Genomic DNA, 13,706 nt, shown 5'->3' on the forward strand with positions numbered 1-13,706 from the left:
CCGGTGACATTCAGTGTCACATAAAAGTGCACAATTCATTTTCCAGTGACCTTTACTCCGCCAAATCTTCTGACGCGTTAGTGAAATCGTACAGACGTACGCCATATGATCCGTAAAAGCCGCTGGCCAGATTTCGGCATCCAGTATCGTCGTCCGTAGAGCTCGTGTCACGTACACTCTATCAAGTCTACTCGCCGAGTGTCCCGTGACAAACGTATAACCCGGTCTGTCACCATGCTGCAGTTCCCAGGTTTCCAGAAGCGCCATTTCGGTAATCAACGCACGCAGTTCATTGCATGGCACACAATGAGGTACTTGGTCCTTTTTGTCGACGACACAATTAAAGTCGCCGCCCACTACATAGTTATCAAAGCGTCCAGCGAACAACGGTGCTATCTCTTCGGTGTAAAAAGTCGCCCTTTCTCTTCGTTTTGTGGAGCCAGATGGTGCGTATAAATTGACGAAACGAACGTCGTCGACAGTGATCGCTATGCCGCGTGCCGAAGGAAGAGACCTGACGTCCTCCACTCCTATTCCTTCCCTGGTGAGAATCGCCACACCGCATTCACTTTCATCGTGCACTGAATAATGTGCCTCGTAACCGTAGAACTCTGGCGGCGATGTGAAACGCGCTTCTTGTAGGAGTACAATATCCACGTCCGCAGCGCGTAACATATCTTTCAGCATTTGAATTTTAAGCGGTGTCCGTATGCCATTAATGTTTATCGTGGCAATGCGGTACGCCTGGCTTGTGTTCATCAGTTGTAGGGCGGTGTCATTAAGCGTCCATCTGCATCCCCGGCGCTCCTCAACACACTAAGTTGGTCAACATTTCCCGACCCCTCCCGGCCTCTGGCCAGGACTGTCCTCAATCGTCGCGTTCGTATTTTCATCCTGTTCCTGTTGATCCATTTCTTGCGCCCAGTCCCCCAGCATATTTCCGGAACTGCTCGAAGGATGGGAGGTAACGTTGTCATCGCTCTGATGTTGGACAGTTGTCATCTCCACTTCCGCCTTCCGGTCACCAGAAGGAGAGTTCAAGTTATCGTCGCTGTGTAGTTCCTGCATCGTCATCTCGGTATCTGTTGAATCCACTGGTCTCAGGTCGATACTGTCGTTGTCGTCCACTGTCCACTCGGGACCATGGCTATCGTCAGCAGAAGTCAGTCGACGCTTCTTTCTTCTCTTCGGCGAACGCTGTTTCCGTTGCCTTGCTTCCGCATCGGCTGTTGGGGTTGCGTATCCTCCGTTTTGGGCCTGGCCTATCACGCTCTCGGTGGAAGCACTGGCAGCCACCACGGATGAGCCTGGAGCGGCCGTCAGCTGCATCTCTTGTGTGTTGTCCTGTGTCTGCTGTGGTGGAACCGGTGGTCGGAGTTCCAGTCCGTTGGTGGCCATGTTCTCTATAGGGGACAGCTGCTGGTGCCCATCGGAAGTCTCCCTCACGTCGCCTTCTCAGGGCTTCCACAAAGGTCAACGGTAAGACAGTCGTCGGTTGTGGCGCCTGAACGTCATCCCGTGGAGTTGGCACTAAACGTCGCTGGAGGCATTCCGAGCGGACGTGACCTTCTTTCCCGCACCCCGAGCAAGTGCGAGGTGGCCCATCATAGATTGTAATCGCTGGACAATCTCCTATGTACAAATAAGAGGGGACGTGCTTGCGCAGTTCTATCCGTATTTGTCTCACCCCATTTAAAACGGGGTACGTGGTAAAACTCGTCCATTTTTCGGCCACATGGGATAGAACTGTACCGTATGGTCGAAAGGCGTCGGTAACAAGTTCAGACGGGACCTCAAACGGAATTTCGAAGACTCGTATAGTGCGGATCCCCATTCCCGCGTGATCGAATGTAACCGCACCAACATTCCCGTCGGCATGACAGAAACGATACCCGTTCGGTGATCGTTGTAGAAGTCTTTCGCAAGCAGCCTCGTCAACAAGCTTGACATAGACGACGCTTGAAACGAGCGATAAATTGATTCCCACGATTTCCTGTGGATCGATTTTTACCTCTTCTCTGAAGAGACGTTCAATCTCGTGTGCCTTTTGTCGTGTATAGTCGTTCGCAAAACTGAACTTCAAAGTCGTTTTTCTGTACGAGTGTGCCATCTCGTTCTAGACTCACAACACCGCACACGCGAAGCTGCTCCGGCGTAAACAAACAGGCGCGCGCACCACAGTGCGGCCGGCAGGCAACACGGTCCGCACTGTGTCACTGTCGAAGGCAGACTGTGCAGCACTGACAATGTAAAGCTCACGTAACGGGAAACATTTTCTGCTGGTAAAATATTAATGCTATTCGCCATTAAGCAATTTGTTTCTGGTTACTAACATTTGCTCGTTAGTTTACAGGCTGTTTCGAAATGTCAGAATTTTTTTTTTTAAATAAAGGAAATCTTAATGTCGTATTTTCAACTACACACACTCATTCCCCAGAAAGAGCCTTTCGATATAACGAAAGACTTCGGCTGCCAGAATGTTTGTAGATAAGTACAGTTTGTTTCCCCAGATATATGAAATAAATGTTTAAAGTGTATCTTAGCTCAAAGTATAAAAGGTTGCTACACTCTGGACGGGCACGTGAACAGATTACAATCGCACCAAAAAGTATTGGCACAGTTACATTTTAGTGGTTGTAGGTTAAACGAAACATATATTTCAGAACAGAACCCATACATGTGACACCTTACATTACATAGTTTACAAATATGTCAAAATCACCTGTCCTTAAAGTAACATACAGTGTCATGAAAAAAAACATCGCTCTTCTGCACCCAAAAAAGTATTGGCACACGCATATGAATCGGACAGTGTGTTCGTTTTCTTCATTGATGTTCACCATCTAATAGCTAGTGTGCATCCCTTTAGCATCTATAACAGCACGTAAACGCCTAGGAATGCTTTGTATTAAATTCCGGGTGATATCAGGGGTAATTTTCGACCATTCCTCCAGGAGCACTTTCTCCAAGTCGTTTTTACCGGACGGACGCCTTTTTCTGACTTGTGTGTCAAGATGAGCCCACAGGTTCTCAATGGGGTTCAAATCAGGGCTCTGAGGTGGTGTTAGAACCCTTCTGGGGGCATTGTACAGTAACCACTCCCGGGTTTTCATGGCGGTATGTTTTGGGTCGTTGTCTTGCTGGAACTGAAACACCCCAGTAAGGCCCAATTTCTGTGCACTAGCGTGTAAATTACCTCGCAACACGTCAATGTATCTCATATGATCCATTGTGCCGTGAATTACAGCTAGATTTCCAACGCCGGAAGCCGCCATACAGCCCCAGACCATGATACCGCCCCCACCGTGTTTGACTGTGGGATGCATGTGTTTGATGTCGAGGTGCGTATTCGGCTTGCGCCAAATTTTCTTTCTTGCATCAAATCCGAACACATTGAACTTCGATTCGTCGCTAAATATCACAGTGTTCCAAAACTCCATCGGCTTGCTGATGTAGTCCTTGGCAAACTGCAGGCGTTTCTGCCGGTTAATTTCCGAAATGTATGGCTTCTTCCTGGGAGAACGTCCATGCATGTCAGCCTCATTCAACACATTTCGTATAGTCTGAACACTAACCGTCTTGTCGGACGTTGTCTGAACAATCTCAGCAATAGTTGCTGCACTTGTAGCAGGTTCCTTCCGAGCAAGTGCGATGATATGGCGACGCTCTCGGGTTGTAAGCACTTTTGGACGTCCAGGACGACACTTATTCACTGTTGTTCCAGTCTCTTTATATTTCTGAATGATGGCTCTTACCGTGGTGTAGCTCACAGACACCTCTGCTCCGATTTGTCGATAGCTTCTCCCTTGTGAATGGAGCAATACCACTCTCTCACGCAACGCCACTGAATGTTCCTTCTTCTTCGGCCCCATGCTGACCACTATCGCGCACTACAGCAACATACTGGCGACCGGGCCGTCAACAACACGCAGTGTCTAATGTGTCAGCAGATGGCGTTCCGGTACCTGAAAACCCAGCAATATACCGAGATGCCATGCTCTGTGCCAATACTTTTTGTGTGCAGAGGAGATACGTGTTTGCCCATAACACTGCATTTCTTTGTTAATGGTAGGCACTATGGGCAGAATTGTAATGTCTGGTATGTGAGGTAGCACGTACATGTACTGTGTACCGGAAAGTGCGGCGTTTGTAACCAGCAACGATAAATACGCACGTGTGCCAATACTTTTTGGTGCGATTGTATTTTGTTCACAACTGTTAGATAACAATATTTTCCAAGACAAAATACGTTTGTAAGGAAAAGTTTTTCTAATCTGAGGACGTATATATAAAGTGGGATGTACTGCGATATCTTTGTTCATTTTTTGTTCACACTATCTCTGTTGGGACACCACTGTGTCCAATATGGCGACTCTCGGTTGACAATATTACAAATATTCGCTGCTAAAATATGTATGACTCGTAAATGAGTGATTTATTTAATTTATTTTTTTCATCGTATGACTAGGGCCCCCCGTTCACCGGGTGCCGGTCTTTCAATCTGACGCCACTTCGGAGACCTGCAGTCGATGAGGATTGCTAGGATGATGATGAGGGCAGCACAACACCCTGTCCATGGACGGAGAAAATACCCCGACATAGCCGGGAATCGAACCCGGGCCCAAACTATTGACAATCCGTCACGCTGACCATTCAGCTACCGAGGACGGACAACTGAGTGATGAATCGCTGTGATACACAGTTTCTGAAAATCAAATCGGTTCATAACAGCTTATGGCAGGTATCGTGTTGGGATGGGTATTAATTCAATCAGAGCCTGGTTTTATTTGAATAGATTCGAAGCACATTTTTCATTGGAAGAAAATGGCCTATTGCTTATTTATTACGGATCTCACGGAATTACACGTATTATACCCGCACAATTTCACTGCTTATATGTATTCTTCTTGCCACAGTTCTGTTTGTATGCATGACATTTCAAATTGTAACGTTCTTTCTCGTTTAGGTTTTGGACACCACACACACGTCCTCTTTCAACCAGGACGATTCAATTTTACCATCTTCCAACGTAACTTCACGTATCCCTCACGCAAAATTTCACCAACAAGTCTCACACTCGCCACTACCCTCTTATAAAACGTACCGTCCTTCATCTGTCTCCATCTTCCTGTTCCTCTGATTGTCACATCTACATAAATTGCTCTGACTATATCATTTAAATTGACCTATATTGTGTGGAGATGACAGCTTGCACATCATCCGGAACTGACCCTGAGTAGCGAACGCTAGCTCCTCACCAGAATTCATCCACGACATCCCAGTAGGCAGAAGCGGAAATTCACGGCTGTGGTTTGCCTCAGGTTGACTGTGTCTCAGTGTTGAAGTCAGCAAGTGGGTAGCAGGCCGGCCACGATTGATCAGCTTTTCATGGTTTCACTGAAACTCAACAGACCATAAATCTTACGGGATCTAGCGACACAGACAGAATGGCGTCACGGCTGGGTGTGTGTGTCTCTGAGATTTAAGGAGCTGAGGCTGTGCCTATAACTCGGTTTTTCCAGGTGACTGATCAAATTTGACTCTGTTATTGGTCTTTTCAGCTCTATTTGCCTCGCTGTGATAATTCTATAATTGTTCTATGTCACCGAGCTCGGGTATTTCCTGCAATCTTGGGCTATTGTAATGGCGCCCTGGTGCTGAAGCAACGGGGTGTTCCTTCATATTATCCTGTTATGTAACATGGACGGGTCTGGCCTTCTGCTTCCCCAACTCGGAGGTTGTGTAGCAATACCCGCCAGGTGCTGTGGCACGAATATAAATGAGAACTATTCCAAAAAGTTATACCTGAAGAAAGAAAAAAATAATACCTGATAAGAAACAAGAAATCTTGCAAATGTTTCTAAAAACTTCTGAAGTATCCAGAACCCCCGGTAAGATTTCCACCAGAAATTCCCCTAAAGACCAATCCACTTTCAAAGGCATTAAATGAAGAAGAAATCGCTAGACAAATTAGAAAGTTAAAAATAACTTATCACCTTTTGAAGACAGAACCCTTGAAATTAGCTGGCCCAAAAACTTCAAAAGAAATTACATCTTGCAAAATTCTGGATGACTGCAAAACTGCATTGATATACCCAGTAGGTGAAAAGGGGGAGAGAACAGATACTAAAAATTATAGAGAGATTACTTCCTGTTCCGTAGAGCATTCTATCCCAATGTCTTCTAAACTGAGCTCAGTAACAACTTGAATCCAAAGTTCTTAAGTATAAACCAAGTGTCAGACCAAACAGATCTAGACAAGAACAAATTTTAATTGTGTAACTAATTCTCATACATAAAAAATTTTAGATAAGAAGGTGGTTTGTTGCATTCCAGTTTTTAAAAAGGGTTTTCTCTTAGCGAACCATGATTCTTCGTTCCAAATTCTGAAAGAGGAATGTCTGGACCCAAAAACTCCTGCAGCTATTAATGACACATTAAATGGTACAAAATCTAAGGAAATATTCAACAAACAACTTCGGAACACTTTTGAAATTAAACAAGAGTGACACAAGGTGATGGATCCTCTCCATTGTTTTCAACTACGCCTTAGAAAATGCAACCCAAGAGAGGCGAAAACTAAAATCAGATTAGGAAGAACCAACTTTAAGATGGACTGCTTAGTTCTAAAAGACGAAGTACTGATCCTATCTCAGAACATTCAAACGGCACAAAAATTAATAAAAATTCTTACAGAAGCAACAAAAATTGTAGGGTTACAATTATTGTTTGAACAAAAAAGAATCTATGTCCAGCCACTACCTGAAACCCATAGTCTTCAAAGTTAAATGTGGGAAAGTCGAGGGAATTTCTCTGCTCAGATATCTAGGTGAAACCATTCAGGAAACTGGGTCGTACGAAACTGGTCACTAATTTCGTTGTCCAAAAATGTAAATAGTTTTCAGGCTTACACGAGACATCTATAACTAAATGTACATTTCAAAACATACGAGACTGGAACACTATAATACAGTCATCAAATCAGAATTTCATAATGGGGCTAAGATATTCATTTTAATCAGGAAGATAGACACTGAAGCGATCCAAAAGAAAGTACGAAATTACATCAGGAAAATTTTAGTTCCAAAATACACTAAAGAAGGATAATGCAGTTTGCAGTGCTCCTCCTCCTTTTATTCTACTGCTAGTTTAGAAAAACTATAGATTTAATAATTACCACAATTAGCTTCCACCGTCAGATTAATATAAAGAGAGTTGTGTGTGCCCCAAGGCTATCTGACTGATTTCGTCACATGAGTAGTCAATGCATTATCCATACATGTGGATGGATGGATATGGTGTTATGGGCGCTCAACAGTGTAGTCTTTAGCCCCCGAACGGAAACAATAACGGACGAATGTCACTAAAATGCAGCAAGTGCAAAAATTAGACTAAAATTATAGTTGACAGTCTACATAGGCAGTGTGCACGTCAACAGTAGCAAAGTGGAGAGCAGCATGTAAAGAGGAGAACTGCAAGAGAACGTAGGGGAAGGGGTTGAAATGAAACACATAGCACAAGTTTGGAACTGGCCTATTACAACAATAAAATAGAGTGGTCAGCCACTCGGCAACACACTAAGAATTCCAACCTAAAATATTAGGCTGAAGCCCAGAAAAATCACAGTACCTTAGAACTTTCTTGACACTCGCCTCGTCATCGGCTAAAATCGAGGGCAGATCCCCACTAATATTAACTTCCGCCCTGACAGAACGATATAAATCACACTCAACTAAAATGTGGCGTACAGTGATTCGTACGCCACAGGCATCACACAGCGGGGGTTCCTCACGACGCAGTAAGAAGGCATGCGTAAGAGGACAGTGCCCTATGCGAAGACATGTAAGGGTCACCTCGTCCCGCCTAGGTGACCGGCAGGAGGAACACCACGGCTGTATGGTGGGTTTCACCAACCGCAGCTTATTTTCCCTCACCGCCAGCCATTCCTTCCCCACAATTGCATAGACTTCCGCCGCAGCACAGAAACGACACCTTCCAAAGGAACAGAACATTGTGTCACCTCCGGTAATCTGCAGGCGTCCTTGGCAGCTCGATCAGCTTGTTCATTTCCTCGAATGCCCACATGCCTTGGCACCAAGCAAAAGGTAACTTGCTTGCCCTGTCGTTGGAGGATGTACAGTTGGTCGTAAATCAGATGTTCCAACTTCGCTGGGTACAGGTTCTGCAGTGACTGTAATGCGCTCAGTGAGTCAGAGCAAATTAGAAAGTGTTTGCCCTGAGTACACTGTATCTGCTCCAATGCCTTCAGGATCGCGTGAAGTTCTGCGGAAAAAAAACAGTGTATTCCTGGGGAAGGCGAATCCTGATGACACGTTTGGGGAACACTACTGAGCAGGCAAGAAAATCCCCCTGTTGGGATCCATCAGTGTAGACTACTGTAAAATCATGATGCCTATCTAAAATATTAAAAAACAAAGATTTAAAAGTAAAATCTGATGTTCTGTCTTTCTTAAAATTTGCCAAATCTAAAATAAGTCTGGGCTTCTGGAGGAGCCAAGGTGGATATCTGCTCCAACCTCGACGTGAAACATTACAACCAGCCACACACATCTCCAAAATGCAATCCTTTGCACGAATCCCATAGGGCCTTGTTGCTCGTTGCCGGTTGCGAGAAAGCCTTCCCAGTGGATGCCGAGCAACAGTGTGGTATGCAGGTGTGTATGGTGTGGATAATGTTTAATAGGCCTGGCGCACCATTAGTAGGCGCCGCCGGAGGTGACCTGGCGGTTCACCTGCATCTGCACAGAGGGTCGGTATATCCATACAGTGCAACTGCGTGAAATGAACTGAGAAAAGTCACTAACAAAGAAATATATTACGTTGCCAGTAGTCTACAGCAATAATTTTTCATTAATAGTATTCAAAGACTTCAGAGTTTTGCACTAATATTCATGATTATAAACCGTCTTCATAACAGTTATCATCACCATCGCCAGTTCACAGTCCTCCAACTTTGAAACCGATAACCCTTTTTCCCCAAAACACAATTATTCCACATATAGCACGAGGTACAATTTGCGACAGAAAAAACAGATAGATTATGCTTTAAATGGCTTTACCATAAGTAATTAAATGATTCTGTCTTTTATTGTAATGATAATGTTCGTACTGTAAATAGCAACAAATGTAAAGTCCTGTAAAACCAGTGTATATTATACTGTCTATAGTAATAACTTTCAGGAATCTCTGTCTACTGAATTAATCTGTTGAAAGGAATAGCACTGAAATATCAGTCATATAACACTTAACAAAAGCAGATGTTTTTGGTGTCTGTGTGAAGTTAGCTGGGCTATCGTTCACCTTCTATCCAATTTAACAAAAGCAGATGTTTCTAGTGTCTGTGTAAAGTTATCTGGGCTTTCGTTTCCCTTCCATCCACTGGACACTCATTTCGAAACAAAGATATCTGAATTCCTTTTTATCTTCCTTCGTTCACCATCCAGAACGTAGTCCTGTATGTGATTTATTTACTATCATTGGAGCACACACAACCAGCATTGGCAAGACATACAATTATATTTGTCTCCAGTAATTAACCCTAAATAAGCTGAAAATATTCTGCATTGGATAAGGCCAGTATGGTAAATAATATACATTCTTCCACCACACATCTTGATGACAGAACTTTAATTTCATCTATTACGAGGGAGTAATGTATCACACCCACTGAAAAAAATCTGCGGTGACTTATTCTGGCTTAGTCTCTCTGATGTAAACTAGAAAGGTAGTGCACTTACGTCGCTCATGTATCGTAATACACTGAAGCGCCAAAGAAACTGGTATATGCATGCGTATTCAAATAAGGAGATATGTAAACAGGCAGAATTAAGCGCTCCTGTCGGCAACGTCTATGTGAGACAAAAAGTGTCTGGCGCAGTTGTTAGATCGGTTACCGCTGCTACAATTACAGGTTATCAACATTTAAGTAAGTAAGAACGTGGTGTTATAGTCGGCGCACGAGCAATGGGGCGCTGCATCTCCGGGTGCCGATGAAGTGGGGATTTTTCCGTACGACCATTTCACGAGTGTACCGTGAATATCAGGAATCCGGTACAACATCAAATCTCCGACATCGCTGCGGCAGGAAAAGGATCCTGTCAGAATGGACTAACGACAACTGAAGAGAGTCGTTCAACGTGACATAAGTGCAACACTTCCGGAAATTGCTGCAGATGTCAATCCTGGGCAATCAGTAAGTATCAGCATGCGAACCATTCAAAGAAATATCTTCAATATGCATTTTCGGAACCGAAATCCCACTCGTGTACCCTTGCTGACAGCACGACACAAAGCCTTAGGCCTCGCCTGGGCCCGTCAACACCGACATTGAATTGTTGATGACTGCAAACTTGTTGCCTGGTCGGACGAGTCTCATTTAAAATTGTATGGAGCGGATGGACTGGTACACATGTGGAGACAACCTCATGTATACATGGACCCTGCATGTCAGCAGGGGACAGTTCAAGCTGGTAGAGGCTCTATAACGGTGTGAGGCGTGTGCAGTTGGTGTTAGATCGGACCACTGATGCACCTAGATTCTACTCTGACAGGTGACATGTACGTATGCATCCTGTCTGATCACCTATATCCATTCCTGTCCATTGTGTATTCCGACGGGCTTGTACAATTCCAGCAGGACAATGTGACACCCCACACGTCCAGAATTGCTATACAGTTGCTCCAGAAACACTGTTCCGTGGCTAAACACATCCGCTGTCCACTAAACTCGCCAGACATGAACATTATTGAGCATATCTGGGATGCTTTGCATCGTGCTGTTCGGAAGAGATTTCCACCCCCTCGTACTCTTAGGATTTATTGGCAGACTTGCAGGATTCATGATGTCAGTTCCCTCCAACACTGCTTCAGACATTACTCAAGTCCATGCCACGTCGCGTTGAGGCACTGCTACGCGCTGGCGAGGACCCTACTCGAAATTAGGCAGGTGTACCAGTTTATTTGGCTCTTCAGTGTATTTTAGCAGAAAATTCAGGACTGGACAGTTGGCCTGTCAGGAGAAACCCCAGAAGACTGGAAGAATTTGGTCTGATGACGAGCAGAGAAGAGCACATTCTGAGAGAATTAAAGCAATAAGAGCGCAAGGGAAACCTTTAGAAACGGTGAAAATGCCCCAAGTTATACATAGTGTATTTCAGTAGGGACCAAACGTGAATAATAATAATAATAATCATCTATTTGAGAAGCAAATGCAGAATCAGAATTGTGTAGTACTGTCATAAAAGACCGCTATTAGAAACTTCATAGGACTGCGAAATAATATGCCTCGAGTGAGCTTCAATGTTCTTGTGTTCTTGGAAAGGACTGCGGTGCCTGTTATGCTGGCGTCGTTACAAGCCACTTACGGCAAAGTCCACTTCTCTTCTCTAGTGGAATTACGGAAAAGCTCATAAGATTTAACGAAGAGACCTTGACCTAAGGCCCACAGACGGAAACTCGTCTGGGAACTATTTGCAGAGGGCGACGTATTAGGCCGCAGAGCTTAGCACTGACTTTCATTCACTGTGTCCGGTGGTCACCGTACTCTGCAGAAAAGGCTATATTACTTCAGTTGTTGAGGGCCCGCAGTCTGAAACGGTTCCCGCTCCAACTTCAACAGCAAACATATTCTCGAGAGCCTGTTAGAATGAAAGGTCAAAAACACACATTCTCGTTCAAAGCAGGCCTGTCGTTTTCTCCACGTCGCTCGAAAGAAACTCAATTTAATCTCCTCTGCTGACTTCATATATTTAGAAAGGGGCAGAATTCAGACTCTACGGAGCTAAAGCTTACTTCCATTGCCCGCTTTCCTACTTGTTACGGTTCAGAGCAAAGAGCTGTACACTAAAGAAAAAGTGTTAAATGGCCACCTTTTCCCATTAATGGAGCATGTTATTACTTCCATGTTTGTAGCAAGCAGTATTCTTTAAAAGGTTAAAGTAACCAGAAAATACGACATAAAACTACAAGCGGAACATCTCCATTACTATAACTTCACAAAGGCGATTGGTTTTTTCGTAAAAGATCGTGCACTTTAGGGGGCCAGTGTCAATATCAGCAATGTAATTTCGGTGACAGTGCCACGGCACGATGAAAAATGAAATAATAAGGTATGAGCTAGTAAAGTGTAAACTTTCACTGCCGACCTTTCCGTCAGTTAAAACTTGCGAGGTTTAAAAAGTCCTTACATATTTCCTTACATTTCGACCAGATCTGCGAGAGACATCTTCAGAGATAAATCAACCACTGCATAGAAACCTCAAGAGGACTCCGAATTTGTATAGCAGTACTCAGGGCACCACTAAATGTTACATGATACCGAATTCGTGCTCATTCCTCTATGAAAAACAATCGATCGCTACTCTCATGGTGCAAAGTTTGCCTACATTATTTACTTCGTTTTATTACAGTTGTTCCTAGTCTTTCGTAGACACTTACCCCTGAGTGCAATTAGACATTAGCTAGTACATCCTGCTCCTCCCCCACATTATCACCAACTTTAGCACCTAACTAAACTGTGGAATGAAAGACTTTCCTTGGAACACTTTTATTTTTAAAATTATGAAAGGTGAGTTATATCTGGTTTGTGTGTGTGTGTATGTGTGTGTGTGTGAGAGAGAGAGAGAGAGAGAGAGAGAGAGAGAGAGAGAGAGAGAGGCGGGAGAAGGAAGGAGGGAGAGAATGAATGATGAAGGAATTTTCAGTGTTCATCGCAACTGGTACCCATAACTCTTTCTCAAATAAGAAAGCTAACTAGCCACAGTGAGGTTAGACACCAGTTACGAAACATACTTCCCCTACAGTACTCCTTTCCGTGGCAACAGCTGCTTGACCTCTTCAGTGCCACCATATTTACAGTCAACCGAGTTAAAATCTGTGCACTATACTTATTGTTTGTAAATCTCTTGATTGCTGCACTCCTTACATTTGAATTGGGAGATACTGGAAGACTTCAGCCTGCTAATGCTTTGTGTCTGACCACATCCACTAATAGTAGTAGTAGTAATAACACCGATAGTAATAATAATCATCATAATCATAATATAATACTGTGTACAGCACTATAGAAGCCCTTATGTGGTTACTTCTGTGTCGTGCAGTCAATTAATTGATTAGTCTGTTTCGACGCAAGTAATGAATACATTTCTGGACTATTGCAGGTACTATCTACAACTTACAGAACACATTTCTTGACGTATTTAGGGCTTGTTATGTATATGTCACACTTTTATCGTCAGTAATTACGAGACAAAGCACAACATATGTGTGTAGTGGGTGGACTATGTGAGGAACCTGTATTAATGCTACTAAGTGAGAAAAAGTAATTATTCATAACTTGAATAATCAGTATAAGATTATTAAAGAAATTGTTATGATAGTAATGATCCTTTGGAAACAATTAAGTTTCGTAACTGAAACAGAGTTGAATTGTTTACTTTTACCCTCCAAAAAAATTCATTTTATCCCTCAGTGGGTAAACAGTCTCAGGTGGCCAACCACTGTTTTATTAGATATTGTTTCCTGTTAAAATTATGATGGTTTTTATACATTTCTCTTTCTTGCTTTTACAACTGCGAGTAGTTCAAAAGTATGTTCTCCTAAGGCCGATGTACAGTATTAGTTTGTCAAAAATAGTTATGTTCGACTAAGCGAGTGTTAGTCAAATATTAATACTCGCAGAACTGAAC

Source organism: Schistocerca cancellata, chromosome 3, assembly GCF_023864275.1.
Source record: "Schistocerca cancellata isolate TAMUIC-IGC-003103 chromosome 3, iqSchCanc2.1, whole genome shotgun sequence".
Lineage (NCBI taxonomy): Eukaryota > Metazoa > Arthropoda > Insecta > Orthoptera > Acrididae > Schistocerca > Schistocerca cancellata.